This window comes from Protopterus annectens, chromosome 2.part0, assembly GCF_019279795.1.
Source record: "Protopterus annectens isolate FY-2018-M chromosome 2.part0, PAN1.0, whole genome shotgun sequence".
NCBI lineage: Eukaryota > Metazoa > Chordata > Ceratodontiformes > Protopteridae > Protopterus > Protopterus annectens.
In genome coordinates, this window is record NC_056728.1 from 1,270,303,298 (window position 1) to 1,270,327,535 (window position 24,238).

At 38.1% G+C, this 24,238-nt stretch overlaps 1 protein-coding gene across 1 annotated transcript in view; it reads right to left on the reverse strand.

The window, feature by feature from the left end:
- IFT74 (intraflagellar transport 74) overlaps positions 1–23,940 on the reverse strand; it is a 2,643,271-nt gene extending 2,619,331 nt beyond the window's left edge. The window contains exon 1 of the mRNA XM_044061439.1: positions 23,832–23,940. The gene's annotated coding sequence lies outside the window, so the exon portion shown is untranslated. The remainder of the gene's footprint in view (positions 1–23,831) is intronic.
- Between the last annotated feature and the right edge of the window lie 298 nt (positions 23,941–24,238).

Sequence of the window (24,238 nt, forward strand, 5' to 3'; positions counted from 1 at the left end):
CAGGAAATATCTGCAAACAAGTAAATTCCCTGTTAGTTCAATGCAATACTCATTTACAGTTCTTTTTTTTTTTTTTTAACTTGTTCTCCAACTTTTTACTACTACATTTTTTTAGTTTTACATCAGTTTTCATGTAATGCCTAAATTTCCTCAGAACTTCAATGCAGTGTTTAAATTCTTTCATTGTAAATACCTAGTGTTCATTTTTTACATATTTGTTCTTGCACAAGTTTGTATCTATGCTGGTTTCTGTGGTATTTCACCTTTAATAAAAAAATGAGAGAAAAAAATCCTGAGTTTCATTTCACTTTCTGATTCACATTACATTTTCTCAAAACAGGATAAGGTCAACATTTTTATCTGCTGGTCCAGGCCAAACTTCCACTTTCACAAGGTTCTAGATTAAAATAAGTGGACCACTCTTAATGAACACATGCACAACAGATTAGCATGAGTTGGTAAGGTTTCATTCTGTGAAGGGACATATCACTCCATAATTGCAAACAAGGGGTCTCCTAACATTGCAAATAATAGAGAGGTTATCTCGCCATGGAATAGGGAATCATGATGAGATGACATGCAGCTACGTTACAGTCTGAATGACTGTAGGAAGAAAGTGCCCCAAGGGTCAAGATAATACTAGGACTGGAATCATATGGCAGTAGTATGAACCCATTAACTCAGTGACTGATTAAAAGAAGGACATAAACAGCAACACAAAATAGGTCTGTTTTTCCCAGAGGAGAAATAACACTACAATTTATGGTAAGACAGATGAAGACTTTTGTGTTATTTAAAAATACAGTTGGGGATATAAAGTATTTGGGTAGTTTATTTCAATGCCTTACCATATAATGTTGGAAAAAAAAAATTTGCTTTCTTACATATAATCTTAGTCTGGCAGAAAATACAAATGTTCTCTCAAACTAAGGCTTTCCTTTTCCAAGTATAGGCCTCTTCAGCAATATTCCAACCTTTGACCAAGCCTAAATTAATTCATAGTATAGAAGCATGGAGCATATTTCTGTTAGTAATCCAATACTTAAAAAACATACTAGAGCTTTAGCTATGCCTTCAAAGTACAATGAAAAGATTTAAACAAGTAAATTTAAACAATTAAGCACATACAGCATAACTAATGAGTAAAAAAACTGTTTAATCTGATTCAAACAGAAACCAATAAGAAGGTAAATTTCCCCAACCTATGCAAATCTTTTATAGGCCTAACTGAAGAGAAATATTTTACACTGACCACTATTTTTGCAAATTTTATAAATTTTATACAGATTGTGCATTTACATCTTTTTAACATATTCAGAACAATAACTCTGTCAATTCATTTAAATATATAACGCATTAAGTACTGTCTTTCTGGAAGTATTAGTATAGTTACAGAATTGGACCATTAATATAACTATGTTTAGGAAAGCTACATGTGCCAACAAGTTTTTGTTTTTGCACAAGTGCCCATCTTCATCATCTGATAAATTCTCCTCCATATGGAGAATTTCTTCAGTTACTGAGACTCTACTTGTAGGAGAAAGAGATTGACCCAAAGAAAGAGCAGGTATTCTGAGAAGATTTTAGACAGTCTTACAAAACCATTGCCCCTACACGGATAGTTCCTGCATGAAGAAACTGTTGACTAAAGAGGAAGACCTCTATTTTAAGACTATGATTGCAATTATCAAGAAATATCAGTATATTATTACAGCAGATGACATCCTGAGCACTACAATGAGTCAAACTCCAGAGATTTTCTTTAGGAACTCCCCAAGGTTTATGGACATTGATTCTCTCAAACTATTAACCAGAAAACATGGCAGTTTGGTTATCGCTGTTTATTGTAAAGGTTTTTCTATTTGTAAATACAAACACATTTCTGTTAGACACGTTATTCATGGTCACCTTCTTGAGGTACAGCAGCTATATCGTTGTTATTCCTGAGCTATAGTGCACAGCCTACATTGTTTCTGTAACCTCTACTACATTGGCCAGACAAGTTGGAGTTTGGATACAGGAACACATCTACCATATTAAAAATGCTGCTATCACTATTCCTGTAGCAGTGCACTCTAAAGCTGCATTCAATAGTGATCCACACTGTTTAAACATTTTTATAATGTTTCATTGTTTTGGTTTTATTTTATATTTGAATCCTGCGGAAATGCTAGTGAAGAAAGAAGCCTTGTACATTTTTCTTACAACACTTTGTATCCGGACAGGCTTAATAATCAGTTATATACAAAGCTTCTGTTGTAATTATTAGCCTCTGTTTGGGACTGTTTTCTTACTCTAACTGGTTCTTTTTGATGTGCTTAGTTATTTAAATTAACTTTTTGAACATTTTCTGTATCCCATTGAAAGCATGACTGAATCATTATTATCTTTTTAATACTGGATTAATAAGTTTTTACCTGCTCTGAGTTGCCAGGGTGTGAATTAATTTGGATGTGGACTTTACTGCCTGTGTTAATATTTGCATTAAAAAAATTGGTCAACTCTTACGTCTTTCCAGATTATAATGCTCTGGACTGAGCTACATCAGCAGAGACATGCAAGGGACAAGATATGAACTGATGCTAGGAGACCCAAAGACTCCATTGCAACCCCATAAAAAAACAAATTAATTAGAACCTCAGCATTAGGGCTAGCCAATCAAAGGTGTAAACTCTGGCTTCTGTGATTCTGTCACATTGGTTAATAATGACATGACACTCTGTTCCTGTGTATAAATGGAGGAAAAAGGGGGCTGGTGATGATAATGATTTTGGTGAACCTCCAACATCCCAATTCACAGCACTGCCATTCACAACCATCATGTGACTTTAGATGTTGATAACAGAAAAAAATCTGACTGATCTCACATGGGAAATTGTACAAGAAATGAAACACATACTGATCTTACCACAAGCTAAGCTCCAAACCTGATCAGGTGAAGGACTGCAGTTTCCACAGTAGATCAGGCAAGGAACATACATTTTCCCAAAATTACAAAGTCTGACATATGTTTGTGCATGGGGTATAACGGTGGCCTTGTAAGATTACTATTCATATTTGATTACTGGTTTTAGTTCAGCTACCCTTTAATTATTCTGTTAGGTGACACACTGTAGTTGCTGAAGAGCTCTAGTGGCCTTTGCCAAGTCCAGTATGAAGTACAGGACAGGATAATTTAAAGTGCAGTGTTCCACCCAAAGATTTGTTTAAGGAGGCATACCATTTATTTCTTCCCAACTTTTCTCCATTCTTATTAAAATAAATGAAATCTTTTAAAAATCTTCTAGAAATGTATTCAGGAATGTTATTTCTAATGATCAATGACATTATACATTAAATTATATAATAAATGCCAGTCAAAATCAAAAATAAACTCCATTTCAAGACAAGTGAGGTAACAGTCAAACTACCTAAACAGAACATAAAACTGCATCATTCTTTAAAGTAGAATGTTGACATCATAACACGACTATTATTTCTTCTAGTGCAGATAGACTGATAGACTCAAATTACTGTTTACGATTAAATCACCACGTCCACTTTTATCCAAGTATAATGCAGGTGCCAACTAGTCACAAAAACATTAAAGTCATAAATGTTTATACTGCAATATGAATAATTACAAAAATAAACATAGTTATTATTCAGAGAAATCCATGGTGCATAAGGAAGGTGGAAGACTTACTCGAGTAACTTTTGTTAGAACATTAACTTTTCAAAGGAATCAAAAAGGTAGGTGCCTTATGGTATGCAGCACATAATACATAGCTACTCACTGATACTAAAGCTCATACAAATTCTTGCTCCTCAAACTCTAATGCTTATGTGGAGAATTCAACAGATGAATAAGAGTCACAGAGCCACATCTTTTGTCAACACTAGTTCTAAACAATGAATTATATACTATATCAAGTGTCCAGAGCCCATTCAGTAGCTGTAATCCAAACTTAAGCAGCAATGCAAATTGCAAAATTTCCTGTCCAGGGGCTATTGCTTAACTCAGTAGTCTTATTGTTAAAGATCTAGAACTAAGAAGACACAATTTATTTGCATTAAAGGCATAGAAAATAGATGTGATTAAGCTGATCTTAGACTGCAAGTGCTACCTTAACTAATATATAAACATTTAATCATGTAAGAAATGTCATTAGAAATGAAATCATGTGATATGAAAACATGTTACAGCTATCAAGTACATCTTCTTGAATTGTCCTCCCAATGTGATATACATGTATATATGTATATCACAAAATACTCTTAAACCACAAGCTTTATGTTTTTACTTTATTTTCAGTAGTGAAGCCCATTTCGTAACTAATGTAACATTCATCATAAAAGAAAACACACAAACTAAACTAAGTTAACCAAATCTCCTGTCCTCCTTTAGCTTGCACTAAAACATAATTACTTGCATTGTTTAATAACTCATTAACTTGGGGAAAGGTTAGTTGTACTTCAGAGAGTGGTATGGTGAGCAACAAAGGAGTGGGCTTTTCTCACAGAAATGTTACTACATACATTAAATTACACATACCGGTTTGAAGTGAAACAAGAAGTTGCTGTCAAAGTCTACCAACCAAATAATCAGACATCAGAATAACTTTACAAATACTTCTAGACAAGACCAAATATCTGTGGTGGAAGTATAGAATTAACATAGTATACATCAAAAAGGACAGAAAATATCAGTCTTTCAAGTCTTTTCCCAAACAACAGATGTCAGTTCTAATGACTACTTTTATTAGAAAGAAAACTGTAGCTGAAAAAACAAAGTTATTAAAACTTATCCTTCATAATAATTTTATTTTTTTATTATTTTATTTGTATTTGTTTACCGGGATGGTCCAGCAGTACCTATTTTCAGTGGAGTCCCGGGGAGAAAAACTCCACATATAAGACATTTCCCATACAATACCGAATTTACATTAATAAAGATATTTAGTACATATTATTGGCAGCTTATACAACTGGCGAAAAAACAGTACATAAGTAATTATTCTCAAATCAAAGATATTATACAAGCAATACAAGAGTACACACGAGAACATTCCATATGAGTATAAGATTGTAGGTTCATGGGCAGTCAATAAGCATGTGGTGCAGGAGACCACCGAGGAGCCTAGACCAGTTTTCCAATTGCCCCAGAGCATTGTCTGGTTAAGTGGCTTGCTTAGAGTCATACCGTAAGCAAATGGAGGCTGAAGGAATCAAACTCGTGCAAGAAGCAACTTGTTAACAGCTCATAGCCTTAATCCTCTGAGCTAACTGTCATGCCCTTTTTTAAGCTATGCCACATTCTGTAACAAAATGCGATCAGACTGAGTAACTTGGGGTAGGATAAATAACAGCCTACTCTAAATTTATGATGATTACTTCATCTCTTTTTAAACTCAAGGAGCTTACAAAGAGGTATACACAACTTTTGTCTAACTCGAAGATCATGGTAACTCTCGAGATAAGAACTTTACAATTAACTTCTTTTACATATTTAGTTTCACAAAATACTGATGCGTGGATATGCTGTCCACTTCTAGAAGTTATCCAATTAATGCCCACACATAGCAAAATACTTTTTATTTTCAGTACAGAAATACAGACTGGTCAGCACAAATGCCTTGTATTACCACATTTCCAGTTTCTGGAGTTTGTTTACTACCTCATAATAATATAATTTTCTACTTCTTATGTGCTCAATGTATATATTATTTATATTTTTATGTTTGAACTATAATAATCACTTATAATGGTACAAAAATGTAAAGATCGTGACTGTTGTATTTTCTATCATCTTGTAGTATGTTGTTCTACAAATAAAGCTTTTTTCTAAACCTAGAATGTAAATCTGCCCATATAGATATAACTGGTTATTAAAATAAATATAATAATTTACTATTTTATATTGGCTGTTTGAGTGGATTTTAATGAATAAAAATTCTAAGTGAAGAAATGCAGTTGCTTGGACTGTATATTCAAACAGCAGAGCTTAAAAGGGAATATCATGGCAGCTTAATTTAACAGAATTTGTTAAATAAGTTAGACTTGCTTCAAACAATGGCAAGCATACTGCTTTCTAGTGATGCAATACTGATGCAGCACATAAGTATTTTTCCAAACTATTGCAATGCTGCATAAGGAATTAATACATCTGGGCATGGTACCCACTCATGAGCTCAATCACCTCAACCCCCATATCTATACAGCAACAACTTAATAACCCAATGGCTGAGGCTGTCAACCCCTCCTTATAGCTGCCAAGTTTTGGTTATACTGGAGTCAAGGGGCCAGGAGAGCTGACACAGTTGCTCACAGAAGACATGGGCTATTATTATTAATTATGCTAGTTATAGCCTTAAACCTACATGATGGCATTGTACTGAAGGTCAATGACTGCAATAAGCCATGATTTAGGAGTGTCCCCACCCAGATCTTATGTGAGCAGCAGTAAAGCTTCCAGGCTTGTGTTCTGAGCTGTGAAGTCTCCATTGGGTCTCCAGTAATGGCCTCCCTAATACCAGCATCCCTGTCCCTCCCAATGAAGGGGGGCAAGCAGACAAAGCCCCATCGTTTATTCATTACCAGATGATGTGAATATATTTATATATGTATTTGCTTATGTATTTGGCTGTTATAAATAAAAACTGAGAATCTGGACTTATACTTCTACAACAAAGTGAGTGAAAACACAGAGTAACAGGACGAGGTATCTGCAATTAAAGGACATCAATAACGACTCTTGTTAAACTTCTTTTTTTTCATTCATGCAAATACAAATACATGGATTTCCAAGTTTGTAAAGGACAGCAAACTTGGCTACGCTATATTTCTATAAAGTCTTTGCAGAATTACCTTGGCAATCTGATAAAATGACATAAAAGGATTCTCAAAAAAAGTTAATGTGGCACAATGTGTTTATCTGAGATATGAAGTGAGGTAAACCAATGCATATCTTGGTTTCTGTTGGTTTAAATATCCCATAGTCGACCTTTACTGAAGATGTGGGTAGAAAAGTCCAACTTTCTCCTTTCCTTATGAAACACATTTGCATGTATGAATGTTCTTTTAACTGAATGTTCACTGTTTTTGTTCACTGAAGAGCATTTGCTGAATTGCAGTTTCTACGACCTGATATAGACCCAGCATTGCCCTTTGACTTTATATAGATACTGTCAATAAAGCTAGAAATAATTACAAACTAGTTTCTTTCTTATTTCTAGACTTGTCTAAAGCCTTCAACACAGTTTGTCACAGCAAACTTCTACTTCAAATGTCGTCACTAGGTCTCTCTCAGCTCACCCTTCTGTGGTTCAGAAGCTATCTCTCCAATAGGTATCAGTCAGTAAAATGGCACTCCACTCTCTCCTTATCTCCCAGTCACCACTGCTATACCACAAGGCTCTATCCTTGGTCCACTCCTCTTTAACAGTTTCACCAACATCTCTATACATCCATACAACAGGCCATCCTACTACAATACCCAAATGATTCAACTCTCATTTGCTCATCTGACAACATTGTACACCTCCAAAAAATAATCAGGAAGCTTTAACACCCACTGAAACACGGCTTCATAACTTACAATTCATGCTCAGACTAAAACAATGCAAACTACTAGTTTTTTCCCCAAATCCCTTTCTCATGAAAAAACAAAGTTTAAAGTCTTCTCTCTTGATAATACAACCACTGAAGTCACCTCGAGATGTACCTCTTTGGACTATATAAAGATAAATATGATTGAGCTTGCTGAATATGTGTCCAAGGCAGGTATGTCCCTAATCTTAAGTACTATACTATCATCACCCAGAATGATGACTCAATACAAACAGAAAATGATTGACTTGAACAATTACCTTAGTTTCTGGTGTCATTCCAAGAGGATCCAGTACCAGACATCCTGGGAGGGCATGACTGACAGACCATGATGCTTTGCCAGAAATGGCCTTCAGCAATCTCCCCTGGGCTTCAGGCTTCTAGCAAAGGCTCTTGCCTCCCCCATAGTGCCTTTTTTTAGGCAAAGTCATGAGCACAAAATTACCAACATGAAAAACTCTTCTAAACATACATTTAAAGGTTTTGCTGTTAAACACTAGGAGTCTTTTAGCATGAAACTTCACTCATTGCAAGCATTCCTTGCCCTGGAGGATGCTGACATTTGTGCAGTCTTTAAAATATGGTTTAAAGCTGTGGACAGCACCCCAGCCTTACCAGGTTACTCATCTTACCATACTTTCAGATCCTAAACTAAGGGCTACAAAGCCAAAGGAGGTAGAGTTTCAATATTTGTCAAAGACATACACACCTCCAGGCTGGAAAAATTGTATGACACCCTGGAGACACACCAAGTGCAATTAACTGTTGATAAAACACCTATTCAAATCATAGCTAGCTACAGACCCCCAACCATGACTTAGGACCAGGGTGAAAAGATTTCCGATTGGCCAGGTATGGACAAAAAAAGTCTTTCACAGCAAGTGAAGACTAAAAAAAAAAAAAAAAAAAAAAAAGTCTTCCACGCTAAGTCTATAATGCAGAACATCAGAGTTCCGCATTAAACAAAACTAGCTCTGTGTTTATTTGTTTTTTTTTATTGGCCCGGGCCAATCAAAAATAAATAAACACGGAGCTACTTCTGTTTAATGAGAAACATCGCGTTCTGCATTAAACAGAAGAAGCTCTGTTTTGTGATTTTTTGATTGGTCCGTATACCAGTATACAGGCCAATCAAAAATCGCTAAACACGGAGCTACTTCTGTTTGATGCGGAACATAGCAGTTTTGCATTAAACAGAAGTAGCTCTGTTTTGCGATTTTTTGATTGGCCCGTATACCGGTATACGGGCCAATCAAAAATCGCTAAACACGGAGCTACTTCTGTTTAATGTGGAACTGCGATGTTCCACATTAAACACAAGAAGCTCCGTGTTTAGCGATTTTTGATTGACCCATATGCCGGCATACGGGCCAATAAAAAAAAAAAACAAAGCGGAGGCTGCCCAGGATTTAAATCGGCAGTGTGGGACTCGGGATCAGGCTGCTGATCCCAGGACAGTCCCGCTCAAATAGGGACATCTGGCAACCCTGCTCAGGACTCTCACTCTACCTATCTGAACTTACTTGAATCCATCAAGATTCAACCCTCTACTCTGATCCTGGGTGACTAACTACCCAACCGTAGAGTGGAAGACCTATTCTAGCCCAGACATGAACACCCAAAGATCCCTCGACTTTGTCAATGCCAATGCATTGGATCAGCTGGATGACACCCCTATGAGAGGAAAAAATATCCTGGACCTGGTCCTAACCAACATTCTGGGTGATGGTAGGATGCTGCTTAAGGCTAGGGACATACCTGTCTGTGACGCATATTCAGCGAGCTCAATCCCCCCTACAGTGTCATCCTCCTTGGTAAGATCCAGCCATAAAGTGAACACTTTTGAAGATCAAGCCATAAAGCGAACACTTTTGAAGTCACCATCTCCCCTGACCACCCCCCCTTGTCAGGTTCAAACAAAAAAACTTTTCCAAAGCTGACTACAATCTCCTTAAAGCAGGTATAAGCAGGTTCACAGCCACCATCCCTTCAGCTGGAACTAGCACGAATGTCCAAGCCTACACCAAAATCTATATCGGCACCTACACAGGTGGACTTAGCAATACCGGACAGGACCAAATAATCTGCCTCAAGGAAAAGTAAACCTGTCGGGTGGACAACAGCAATAAATAAACTCGATAATAAAAGGAAGAAATTGCTGTCCAAGACCAAGAAGGAGCAGGTGCCAAATTGGAAGCAATCTCTCCCTTGTCTGAACAAGCAAATAAGGTCACTGGTGAAATCCTCTAAGGCTAACTTTGAGTCCAAATTGTCCACATCAACTAAGGACAGTCACAAGTCCTTCTTCACATATGTTCGCAAACTCAAAGGCAACACCCAAAGCTGCTCTGAACTGGTGGTCAATAACACCTCATACACAAATGCCATATATTATATATAGCTAATCTGCTGGCAGACGGGTTCAGTGAAAACTTCACCCCCCCGTGCCCCCATTAGTAAACCAGGACATCCCCAGCACCTGCCCCCCTCCCCTCATCACCAGGGAGCAGGTCTTTAATGCCCTCTCAAAGGCAAAAAATACAGTCTCCATAGGACCCAATAACATCTCTGGATGTATCCTACATGAACTCAGGCATGAGCTCTCAGTTCCATTAGGCACCCTATTCAACCAAAGCCGCAGCCCCGGCTTTGTCCCAGCTGAATGGAGAACAGCCACGGTCATCCCTCTACACAAAGGTGGAATGTCCACTGGCCCAGGCAATTACAGGCCCATCAGCCTAACTAGCCTAATCTGCAAGGCCATGGAATGCATCATCATGGACCTTATAAACAAGGACACTGGCAACCTCCAAACGCTTGACCCCATGCAGTTTGGTTTTGTCAAAGGGAGATCATGCCTGTTAAACTTGGTCAACTTCTTTGAAACAGTCACCAAAGCCATGGAGATGGGGAAGAGGGTGCACGGCACCTACCTTGACCTAGCCAAAGCTTTAGACACTATTCTCCACTAGGACATATTAGTTAAACTCTTCCAGCTAGGAATCAACCTGTATGTTACCAGATATGTAGCTAAATGGCTCACTGACAGAACCCACCCAGTCAAAATAGGGGAAGCCACCTCTAGTAGTAGACCCGTAACAAGTGGTGTACTCCAATGATCGGTCTTGGGGGCTCTACTGTTTGGGATATACTTTTCTGAGGTGCAAGCCAAAACCAGTGGTCTGTGGCTGACCAGGTCTGCAAATGACTGCAAGCTGAGCACTGTCTTAAATTCCCCTAGTGATATGAACAGCCTCCAAGAGGGCTTTACCCAAACTAATGGCTGGTGCCAGAAGCATGTCTTCAAACTAAATGCCAACAAATGCATCATTATTTCCAAAGGGGATAATGGCATCCCCACTGATTATCACACAAATAACAACGTACTAAGCATGCAGTCAGTTGTGAGTGACTGACATGGGCACCCAGGTTGATAGCAACCTGGCTTATGACCACCACGTTGCCTCTGTTGTATGGAAGGCTTTCTACATGGCCCACCTCATAAACAAGGATATTTTATCCAGGAACAAGGAGGTTATAAAATCCCTGTCCACCTCCCTTATCAGACCCATTATTGAGTACAATGCCCCCTTTGGCATGTACCTTGCAATGCACATAATGCAGCAGTTGGAGAGACCACAGAGGTTCCTGATCAGGATCCAGGGTCTCAAACACCTATCCTGTACAGATAGGCTAAAAGCCCTGTCCCTCTACTCAGTCTCATACAGACTGCTCAGAGGGAACCTGTGTCTGACATACAAGGCCATTTCAGATCCAGCCTTGATGGAGTTGCTTCATATTCGTAAGTCAAACTCTACTTGTGCAACCTGTACACAAAGCCTTAACCTGGTCTGTGACATTAACAGAACTTTTTGACGGGATAGATTTGTGTCCCAAAGACTCCCCCATCTGTGGAATAGACTCCCTCTCCATGTGAAGCAGAGTACCTCTCTAGCTCTCTCTAAGAGGAACCTGGATGACTGGATGGGAAACAGAAAATACACCCTTGGGATCCCACCTGTGTCCCTGCTGGACAGGGGAAACAGGTGCTGACTCTGAGGGAACAGGAGCAAAATTCTTGGCTAGGCTTATAAGGGCCTCCGGGCCAATATCCTAGTATCATCCTATGAACCTATGAACCTCTCATAGCAAATTATTAGGGGTGATAGTACATGATAATTTTACATTCAACCTGAATATACAATATTGCATTAAAAAAAACTAGGGTTACTTTACAGAGCCAAAAACGTTCTCCCGGACATAAGTAAAACTACATTTGCCACTACCAATCTCCTCCCAACACTTATTTATGGTGCTCCCATCCTTACTAACGTCCAGGCTTCACAAAATTGAAAACTTGAACAATGCTATAGTTGCTACATTTGCAGCAAATACCCCTTTCAGAAACAACCACTGTGTAGCACTAAAAAGCCTACATTGGTTAGAACTGTCTCATCAACTAACATATACACAGCTTCTAACCATCTATAAAATTATCCAGCATCCATCTGTCCAGCACTAAAAAACATTCTACACAACTATACTCCCAACTAGTTATTGCAATCCGGTGCCCAAAAACTCCAGTCTGTCTAATAACCTATCAAATCTGCTGGGCATTGTCTGCATTCATACAAGGTTGCGAAGGCCTGGAACTCCTTACCTGCATCCATCAGGTCAATACCCTCCCTCCCATCTTTCAAACCACTCTGAAAGACTTACTAACTAAAATCTGGCTCTGTTCTTGCTAAAAATCAGGATAAACTATACCCCTAAATGAGAACAATTACCTTCTCATTCCATATACTTCCTTACTCTCTCTTCTTCACTTACTTCCTTACTTCTATCAAATTCTCTACTCTGACTTTCTCTCTAAATATACCATAAGCCTGTTTTTCCTCACTATGTATTGCAATTCTTGTTTGTATTAGACTAACCTACTTTTAATTCCTCTACAAACTGTCTAAAATTTCTATAAATATTAAATTGTCATCTAATTTGTATTGAGTATTATACAATGACCCCCCATTAATATTCCAAAATGTGCACGCTGATTGGCCAGCGTGCCTGTTGTAAATCCCACAATATACCAAAGGAAAAAGGTCCGGTCGCCAGGACGTTTTTCCATTGGTATAAAGTGCTAAAAACATTTTTTTAACAAATAAAAAAGAAAAAAAACAGAGCAAATGAGACTTTCTTTTCTCCGTTGCTTCCGTTTCAAAACATTGATGTATTGGGTATGCATGGGATGCAAGTCCCATACGCATGCTCAGTACATCAAAACAAGGAAGCAGTGTACCACAACCAGCAGAAGAACAGTAATGTGCCATTATACAAAGACATTTTTTAAAAAAAGTATTTTTTTTTTTTAAATAATGTCATTGTATAATAGCAATAACTGACTCCGTGGTTGTGGTATATTGAAATTTACCCACGATTGGCTTTATTTAATCACTCGGGCTTCGCCCTCATGATTAAACCACAAATCTTCAATATACCACACCACGTCGTCGGATATTGCTTAATTAACCAATGTTTTTATAGTATCACCAATATGTAATAATTATTTAATCTGCAGATGATTTGTTTTATTTTTGAAGATTGTAAATTATTGTTTTTAAAATGTTTTGTAATAATTTGGAGCTTTTCTCCCCAGGTCTCTGTTGAAAATAGGTTTTTACCCAGTTAGACTTTCCTCATAACCAAATGTCAACAAATAAATAAATACATGTTCTTTTAGCTTCTAACTCTGCAACTGTTCCTCTAATAGAGTGAATCTCTTGCACCTACCCCATATCCTCTATTTTTTTAATTCATTAGCATTATTTTTCCTCATTTATATGTTAAACAGTTTTGTATGTAGATGGGTATTCTTTGGAATTACATGGCTTGGTTATGACTGTTAGCTTTTTCTGAAACTAAAAGAGACACAGCTGATTAATTCAACCAATGTTATTTCTGGCCTCTCATTTGTGCTTTTAGCAAGGTTGAGTAGAAATATTTCAGATAAATTTACAAAAAAATTGTATTTGAGTAACAAGTAATGTTGAATTAGAACAGCTGCATCATCAGAATGTACATCATTGTTAAACTAGTATGAGCTAATAAATCAGTTAATAAATAATTTTTGATGTGTATGAGACTGTGCTAGATACTTGGTTATTTAAAGCAATACCTCACTATACTCAAAAGCAACAGTGTTAATACTGGCAGCAATCAAAAGTTACTAGTTCCATTTAGCTGTATATATTTTACTGTCAGTGTTTAATAATATAGTATACGCTGTCTGCTTCCTATATTTCTTGCTGAACCGATTAAGCCTTTGCAGCTATGCCCTATATATTCATAATGTTTGAGGAACAGATACTCTAAGTAACTATACACTACAGTTATATATTTGTATTGACTGCAAAACGTCACGTTTCGTACAGCCCATTTCAGTGACATAATCCATCTTAGGAAGGACAAATCTACAGCTACCCCTCCCCCCCCCCAAAAAAAAAACTAGTAGTGTTTTCTATTTTGTCATTTGAGCCTTGTCTTCACTATTACCACGTGAAAATTTTCAGCTTGCTGGTGTGTCAATATTCTTGGCCAAAGCTGTTTCAGTTGGTATGTAGAAAAGGGCGGCTTTCCTTTTCTATTTTAATTCAAGTCTACATTTTTGTTTGACATCTGAACCCTATCTATTCTACATCCTCCTGAAGTTCTCAGCTTGCTGGTGTTCCGAGTATACTTAGCCAAAGTTGTTTTAGTGAGCTTGTAGAGAAGGCTGTTTTTCTAACACAATCTACCCTTCTCTGTTCCATTCATACCATACCTAACCTTCATTCTCAATCTGTTACCTCTTGTCCTAGAGAAAGGTCTGTGTCAGGCCCCAGCTATTAAGTTTATTGACTGATACATACATACTTATATATTACTGACAGGTGCAACCTGTTCCATTCGCTCTTGCACCTACCCCATATCCTCTAAATGTATTTCTCATTTAAGTCCCACCCTGACAAACATACTACCAATCTACAGCAACTTCCTCCTGTCAAAACCTACCTACCCATTAACAACCTCTTACATCACCAAATTACTATAATTGACAAATAAGTTGGTAGTATACTTTTACAGGTGAATTAATCCACAACAACTTCCTCCACAAAAACCTTACCAACCAATATCATCATCATCATGTGGCTTTTTATTACTATAACTGACGATACTTGCTCTATACTCTTCACCTATAGATGGTACGCTTTAAAACATCACTTACCCTAAACTCCTCACTCCCCACCATGATACAATATCTCACTCTAACCTCTGTCATACTCATATTACCCTACTCTACATCTTACCAAACACAAATCCCTGACTACACCATCTACTACCAAAAGACACATTTACAATGTAACCCTTTCACCCATCCAGTTCAATATAGTGCCCCACTTGTTTAAAATCACTACACTAATGTTATTAAACCTAAAATACTCTATACCTCCAAAAAAGGTTCAAAGATACTACTACCACAAAAGCTAAAACCACATAGTCATAATACTCATGTAAGTGTACTAATGAACTTAATGCTAGCAGGTGACATCCACCTCAACCCTGGACCATCTAAGGCTCCAAATCACTTCCACAAACAGTAAATCAATGCTTCCCAAAACCTCAAACTCCTCTCCCACCAAATAAGAAACAGTAACAAGAAACTCAGTTTATTCCATGAGCACCAGAAGCACTGTAAACAGAATTCCAGAGTGACATGCATAAATAAAATCTCACTCCTCTGACATAGTATCAGTAACAGAATCATGGCTAAACCAGAATATAAGTAACACGGAAATACTCCCCTCACGATTTTAACATCCTTAGAGTTGTTGGATTAAATAAAAAAGCAGGAGGAGTAGTAATAATGTACCACAGTAGCATAAAAAACTGTTACCTTTCTCGTCTCCTGTACCTTCCCTCCCTCAATGCCGAACTGCTTCTAAGTAACCTAAAACTAAATGCACATGAAACAATACACGTTGTGTCTTTATATCCCACCTGGAGACAATACCAACACATTGGAGGACATCCTATCCCGGTTATCGGATACTGTACACAGAGACATGTTATAATAGATAATGTTAACATCAACTGGACAAGTCTCACTTCTAAGATTACTTCTAGTATAAACCTGAAAGAGCTCTCCAAATTTATCAGCGGTCCTACTAGGATCAACTTGAAAAGTGGTAAACTACCACCTTGGACTGGTTATTAACAAGTCACCATAACAATATAAGCTTCCACAGCACCTTAGCTAGCACACTTAGACACCACCTGCCTATATATGCACAAGAGAATGCCATACATGGAGAACACACACACACAAATCCTCATCAACATTGACCTGCAACTGTTTAACACCTCAATACAATCTTATTACTGGAACATCCTAAAAGTCTTGCCATGCCATTAGATGATGCTGTTGACTATTTTAATACTATATTTATGGAACTCTAAATAGCATGCCCCCCACCCCCCCACAAGTACACACATTAAAAAAGTGCAAAACATTCAATCATGCTTCTTGGCTCACTCCCACTACAATGAAATTAATAAGGAATAGAGATAAAGCCTGGATAGCATGGCTCAATAATAAAACAGAAAAAATCTTTAACAATATAAGTACTTACAAAATAAAGCCAAATGCTAGTTAAAACTTGACAGGAAACTTTATTACTCCAATCTGCAGAGTAGAAGCTACAAAAATTCTAGACACCAGATCTAAAATAATACACCCTGGATTAAACGGACAACCAAACCCCAACCTCCACTGCTCACTTTATCTCTAGCACTGCTAAACTGCTTAACAATGATACTCAAAACATATTGCTCTCCTGCAATAATCTGACTACATCCTACTCAGTCTCACCTCCCAATTCCATTAACACTCACCCTTTTTCATTTCAACCAGGATCTATCATAACAATCAGGAAACACCTCAAACAAATTAAACTGAGTGCACCTGGAATTTCTGGTGATTTCTAATAGCCATTCTCATAAAGAAGTCTATTCAGGAATCACAAAGAATCTCACATCATCTCACTTCACATCCAGTTTTAGACCAGTTGCCATTATCTCCCCTCTTTCAAAAATCCTTGAAAAATGCATTCAAATGCTCATTTACAAATTAACAACCTTCTCACTCCCACAAAACATGGTTTCAGACTGGGGCATAGCACTACCACAGCTCTCTTAAACTTCACCAACACTATTAACCTAGCCAGAGACACAAGCCAACTGGTTTCTGCTGTGTTTCTATATCTGTCCAAGGCCTTAGAAACCATTTCCCAGAGTCGTCTTCTAAAACGACTCTCTTCACTTGGCCTGTCAAAGACTTTCACCAACCGGTTCGCCAACTACCTTTCTAAAAGACTTCAGTTTGTTAAATGGATTCTTTCTTATCCTTCCTACGCATCAAAACATGTGCTCCCCAAGGTTCCATACTGGACCCACTGCTTTTCAGTGTACTTACCAACAACCTGCACCCTTCCAAATGTCAAGCATCCCTCATACAACATGCTGACGAATCCACATTAATCTGTTCTGCTAGTAACATTATTACTCCACAATACCTCATCCAAGAATCATTTTTATCACTTGAAAGCTGGCTCAATAATGCCCAGCCACCCCCCCCCCAAAAAAAAAAAAAAAACAAAGCTGCTGCTATTCTTCCCAAAAGCACTTACACACCTCAAATAAAATTTCTCAACAGCATCCAATAGCATCCCAACAGAAGTCATCTCCCATACCACGTTGCTAGGCATGACAATTGAGGATAACCTGAAATGAGGTGCACTCTGTAGAACAAAAAACAACCTGACTTCATCCAGGAAACTCTTGGCCTCTAAACTTCTACTCCCCATTTTGCTATATGATTCCCCAGTACTGCTTAACCTTCAAGCTTCCATTCAAAATAAACTAAACCAATGCTGTAACAAAATAGCAAAATTTGCCACTAACTCAAACAGAACCCATCACTGCTTAGCCCTGAAACTGCTTGACTGCCTTGAATTACCCAAGCAACTCAATTACACACAGCTACTCCTAATCCACAAATTAATATACAAACCTTTTCAGTCAAGAAATTAAACTTTTCATTATTAGTGCATAATTAATACTGCGAGCAGCATACTGCTTTCAATCAGTTACTAAGGAGACAGGAGCCTCACCTCTCTGAGACTGCCCTCCTCCATGAAATACTCTGCAACAACTTTATCTGACTGCCTGTGGAAAATACCACTTCAGCTACCCTAAACACAGCAGTTAAAACCTCATTTTGCTTTCTAGATGCAGTCTCCATTTTACAGCATACATGCATATGTATAAATACACAGACCTAACATATGAATGCAGACACCCAAGTATACACAGGCATGAGAAAAAGAAAGTATCTACAGGGGTTTGTAGCAAACAAGCTTTTTGAATGCCAACAGGTCACAAGCTTGACAATTACAGCTATGAACCGTTATACAGACAGGATACCGCAAAGTAAACTTCTTCTTCTTCTTTCGGCTTTTCCTGGTCAGGGGTCGCCACAGCGGATCATCTGTCCGCTCATGATTGGCAGTGGAGTTTTACGGTGTCGAGTTGCCAGCCCAGCGCCCAACCTTCCACAGAATGCATACACATGCACACATCCACACCTAGGGCCAATTTAGAGTGTCCAATCCACCTACTGCATGTCTTTGGGATGTGGGAGGAAACCGGAGCACCCGGAGGAAACCCACACGACCGCAGGGAGGACATGCCAATAAAGCAGGATAACATTAGAGTTGCTGGGAATTTATCTAAACCTTATGAAATGCAAAAATAAGAGGAAAAAGAAGTAAGCAGATTAAATGACAAAACTGAGAAGACCTCTTCCAAAAAGCTACTACCTGAAATAACTTACTAGTGATTATAAAACTGGCCCAGGTTTCACTACAGTGTAAAATTATTTTTATTGTTTTAAATAAATGATCCTATTCAGATGCATAGATTGATGGCATTTAAATGAAACCACATACCATATTTTGAACAACAAAGTCACACAGACACAAGAATTACTATCAAGAAATAAGACTGCAAGGTATTTTTATCTTTTGGTCATTCATACTTCAAAAGCTCCTGTCAGTTATAATATTCTGCCTTTTTTCTTACTGGGTGCCCTACGAGACTACAACTGAGAAATAAATTTAATACATTGCCAGTAGTATCAATACAGGATGTAGATTTAAATTAATATATTGTGATATCTAGCAATACAATGCAAAATTACAAAAAAGCATGCTTTCCACACCTCTCTGCACATGCATTTTAAGATACTGATTAGCATTAGTGCATGTGATCATTTCAGCCTGTCAAACAGTGTTAGAAATGTGTGGTACTTAGCAATATACTGTAATGCTCAGCTTTACAAATGACTACACAGAATTATTGTTTAGTGCTGAAATGTACAGAAATTGTTTTCTGCAGCCTTTTTCCTTGGATGTCTTTCATAAGTTACTTATCTTCCTGTGTATCTTTACTCTGGACCCAAAATCCATTCCATTCACTATAACTCTGCATTTGCCCAGCTTTAATGCATTACATATCGACTATTTTCACTGTTCAGAGGCAACTAAAATTGTTTATATATAAAAAAACTTTACTGAATTATCACTTGTGACATAGACAAATTTACATTTACACAAAAGTAATCAAACTGTACTAAATTAACATTAACAAACATTATACTTCACATATATTGCTATATATCGTGTACCTTAAGCAATATTGCATAAATTATTCAATTCCTGCCCCCTTTTTTTGAAAGAAGAAATACTTTTTGCCATCACTTATGACATAAGCAATCATACATTTATATAAATGAAAACGAACCACACCGACACAATCCTAGTTGCAAGCATTTTACATCAGAAACCATACTGACACACTCCCAGTTGCAAACATTATACATCACTTATAATCTATCCAATCATTTTCAGTCAAGTATTACATAGCTCAAGTCCTGCCTTCTTTTAAACTTCATCCCTTCCCTGTATGTATTGTTCCCACAATTCCCATTTTTTCCTATGTAGTTTGCTCCTACCCTTTCCTAAGGATCTCAATTCCAGTTGTTTTTATCTTGGTTACCATATTCATTACTTCTAATATAGTTGGTTTAGATTTTGATTTCCATTTTCTAGTAACAACTTTTTTTGGACACCACCATAATTAGACAGGTCTTACCATGTCCAGGCATTTATGATTCTGTATCACAGCTCAGAAAAATCATCTCCCTCATCATACCTATCTGCCCACCCAGCATCTCCGACAGTGCATCCCGCAGGGAATCCTTAAATTCTGCCAACCCACCACACTCCCAGAAAACATGTTCCCAAATACCTCTTTCTTCCCCATCATACCTCCAACATTTGCTGTCTACCTGAGGAAAAATTCTCTGGAGTCTACTTAGAGTATAAAAATAGCTATGTAAACATTTCCATGCAAAAATCCTAAATCTTCTAGATGTTGTTGCATATTTGGAAGGCATACATATATCCTCCCATTGTTTCTTTGTGAATGGCTTATCCACTCTCTCTTCCCAATCCTTTCCAACCACCTCTGATTGATTCTTACAGTCATCATACAATGTTTTATATGCTCTACTTTTTCAATGGCAGTTTCTGTTTTAGAGTCTACTAAAAACTCTACCATTGCTGGTCTTTCATTTAGGACCCCCTCCCGTATTTCTTTCTCTTTGCCTATACTCTGCTAAACTAAAAATTGTTTTTGGTATATAATATATATTGTTTATTATGTTTAATGACATATGCGCACTAAATAGCATTATTTTAAAAATACTTTTTGACATCATACAGAATCAGTACAGTTTCACTGGAATACACAATCTATACTCTTCACTACAGTGTTAGTGTGATTTGTTAGGTGTCAATCAATTACTTTATTTATACTTCATTTTTTTACTATTATAGTTTTATACAAAACCCAAAAGAAACTTCATAGGTTGGTACTAGGCTATCGGCCCTAGGGCCTATACAAGCCAAGCCATAACAATTCTCCTGGCTATTTCTTCCCACAGTATTTACTTCCCTGGACCCCTGTCTAGCATGGTGACTGACGTGATCCCTGGGGTGAGTTTCCTATCTCACATCCAATCATCAAGGCTCCTTTTGAAGAAGGCCAAAGAGACGCTCTGCTTGACATGTATGGGCAGTCTATTCCAGAGTCTGGCGAGTCTCAGGGTCAGGAACCTATCCCTCCAGCATGTTTTGTTCATTGTGATGACAAGGTTTAGATCCCTGGAGCGTGTGTCAGGATTTCTTTAAGTGTAGCATGTCCAACAGCTCTGGGTTTGACATGGCCTTGTATGTTAAGCAGAGATCTCCTCTGAGTAGACGATATGTGACAGAGTATAGGTGGAGTTTTTTTAGATGGTCAGCATAGGGCATCTGCTTTAGGCCTGTGACTCTTAGTGAGGTATTTCTGTGGCCTTTCCAGTTGTTGAAGATGCCTTGAGAGGTACATACCAAACAGGGCATTGTATTCTATAATGGGTCTAATGAGGGATGAGCACAGTGGGACAATGACCTTTTTTCTGGATGAAATGCCCTTAGTGATGAGGTGTGCCACATAGAAGGATTTCCTAACTGTTGTGGCGATGTGGTCATTGAAGGTGAGACCACTGTCCACCTGTGTCCCTAAGTCTCTTATCACACTTTTCGGTGTTTAGTGTACTGCCACCTATGTGGTAATTCACGAGTACATGTTTTTTTCCCAAAGGGGATAACTATATATTTCTTGGCATTGAACTTGTGCCTATGGTTCTGGCACCAAGCATCTGTTTCTGTAAGGCCCTTTTGCAGTAATGGCTCCCAGTTTGCAGTCATCCGCGAACTCTGTTAGCCAGAGTCCCTTAGCGTTGGCCTGTACTTCAGAGAAGTAGATGCCAAACAAGAGTTGTCCCAGGACTGAACCCTGAGGTACTCCACTTGTCACTTGTCTGGAGCTGGATTTTGAGTTGGCTACTTTTACAGTGTGGGTTCTGTCAGTAAGCCAGTTGGCAACCCATCGAGTGACATAGGGATTAATGCCCAGCTTAGTAAGTTTATCTATGATTCCAGAGTGCGGGATGGTGTTGAAGGCCTTGGCGAGGTCCAGATAGGCTGTGTGGACCACCTTACCCTTGTACACGGCTCTGGAGACTGATTCAAAGAAGTCAATCAGGTTCAGGAGACAAGATCAGCCATTCACGAACCCAAACTGCATGGAGTCCAATGTTTGAAGGTTGCCAATGTCTTTGTTTATAAGTTCCACGATAATACGTTCCATGGCCTTGCAGATCAGGCTCATCAGACTGATGGGGCGGTGGATCCCCCTATGAGATATGAACTCATGACCCCTGATTTACCTTAACATGACAAGCCATAATTTATTTGCTAGTCAACTCAATGGTTTATAAATCTAAACATACAGTCCATCATCCAGAACAGGCAAGTGGGCATGTCAGTCAGTACTCAAGCATCACAGGACACATCATTTCATAATCAGAAATCAAAAGAAAGTGGTAAAAATCAGAAAGCTTGCATTATCCGAAAAACAAAATAAAAGGGATTTTTCTCAGTTTACTCAACTCTTCAGACTTCTTTTAAGTAATCTAGAAAGAAAATGTTGTTAAAAATCAGAAAAATAGCAGCAATTAAACAAAATGATTGCAGTGGAAAATAAAACAAAAGGAGTGCTAATCACATCTGCTAAGATTTTTAGCCATACCTGCACTGCCAGTGATTTGAGTGTTACTGGTGTCTGGCAGAGTACAGGGGAATGTAAGGCAGCACTAAGCAACCAGTGCACTGCTTTACTTTTAGGGTGGCCAAACTGTTTATTTTTTTCTCTCCGGAGGTTCATCCCTGGTGGAGGCCAGGAGCTAGCACTAGGTGAACAACACGATCTGTGCCTGGAGATGGGACACACACACACAACAGCATATCCAAGGTGTGAGTAAAAGCAAATGTATGCATAACAACCTGCATTTTGGCATGTTGCTGCATCCATGACTAAGAAGTTAAGGCATTTCTACCTATATGTACTCCTGGCACTTACACAACAGCCTATACAAGCCCTCAAATCCATAGCTCTCAACCTCTTACAGCAAGAAATCTGGACAGAGCTGTAAATAATGGCACTTTAATTAAAGGACCAAAATAGGCACACTTTAAATATTGCACTTAGAAAGTTGACGGAATAACAGGCTTTGCATTAGCACGAATTTTCTGAAGGGTGTGAAGTCTGAACCTCAAATGTCTATCATTATTTTCTGACCTCAGTCTTCAGTGATTTGGCAATGCAATGATTTACCAGAAAACCACAATTTTATGAGTAACAATCCAAAAATATGAGGCAAAATTCTGGACATTCTGCGAAAATCTGTCCAGTTTAAGGTGTATGCCCATGTCTCTATAGTGAACAGGTCAATAAGAAGTCTGCTGCTAAATGTCTAGTTCGGAAAAGTAAGGTAATATATATGTTTACAATCAGAAATTATTTAAGTAAATGTGTAGCTCAAATGTTTATTTACATTATGTTAATTCTGATCTACCACAGTACTGCCTTCTCAAACAGCCAAACTTGGAATGTCACGTTTTCACACCTTCTGTCAACATTCAAAACTCTCCCATTCATGTAAATGTTTCCATGACATTTCTATCATACTTCTGTCTCCTTACTCATTCTACACGGGTACGGGGTGTGCGTGTGTGTGTGGAACCACTTCGCCTACTGTTCCAGGATTTTTTTTTGTTGAGGGATTAGTCAAAATTACTAATAATAATTAAAAAAAATCCCTGTCGAGTTTGCAAACTAAATGCATTATAACACAAACACAAAAGTTGGGAGTATTGGAATGTATAGGCAACAAACGGTGACCGATACAGTTGTGTGTAAGGTTTCACCGTCTACCATCATCGTCACATACAGGAGTCATTAACAGGACTATATCCTTAAGTGAACTACAGATTTTTATTTAATAGACGAATTTCTCCTCAATGACTATGCACTGGACTGTGGGAACTATAACTTAATTATAATCAACATATGAAGATGGGTTCTACACTACAAAGTGAAAAAAACACCAACAGAAGAGTAGTGATAAGATGTAAGAAAAAATCGGTACAAATCACACATGAACGTGCGTGCACTGGTATCTGTGGTAAAATACTCTATCTTACCTAATCTCCCTTTTGCAAATGAACACCAGTGAAATAGCGTACTAGTTGCTCCACGCCGCTCTCTGTATCGCAGCAACCAGCAGAAGCCTCAAAAATTATCGCGAGTTTCCGTAGCTGCAGGTCGTTCAGAAATCACGTGAAAAATGTTCACATGACGCGCTGTGTTATTTAGTTTCTTAGGTCTGAAGTATTTCTTTCTGGAGCCTTAAATCGTAGTGTAGTTGTGGCTCTGTGAATGCATCTAATACATGTTAACTGGTCCTTATACTATTTTCGATTAATGCATAACCTGCTACTTACGTCCACTTTTGGTACTACAATTTTAACATGTTTGCATGATTTGCATTTAAGTTTTCAGGAACTTGCCCTTTTTTTTCTATGGCATACCTCAATTTTCCAGATTTTGC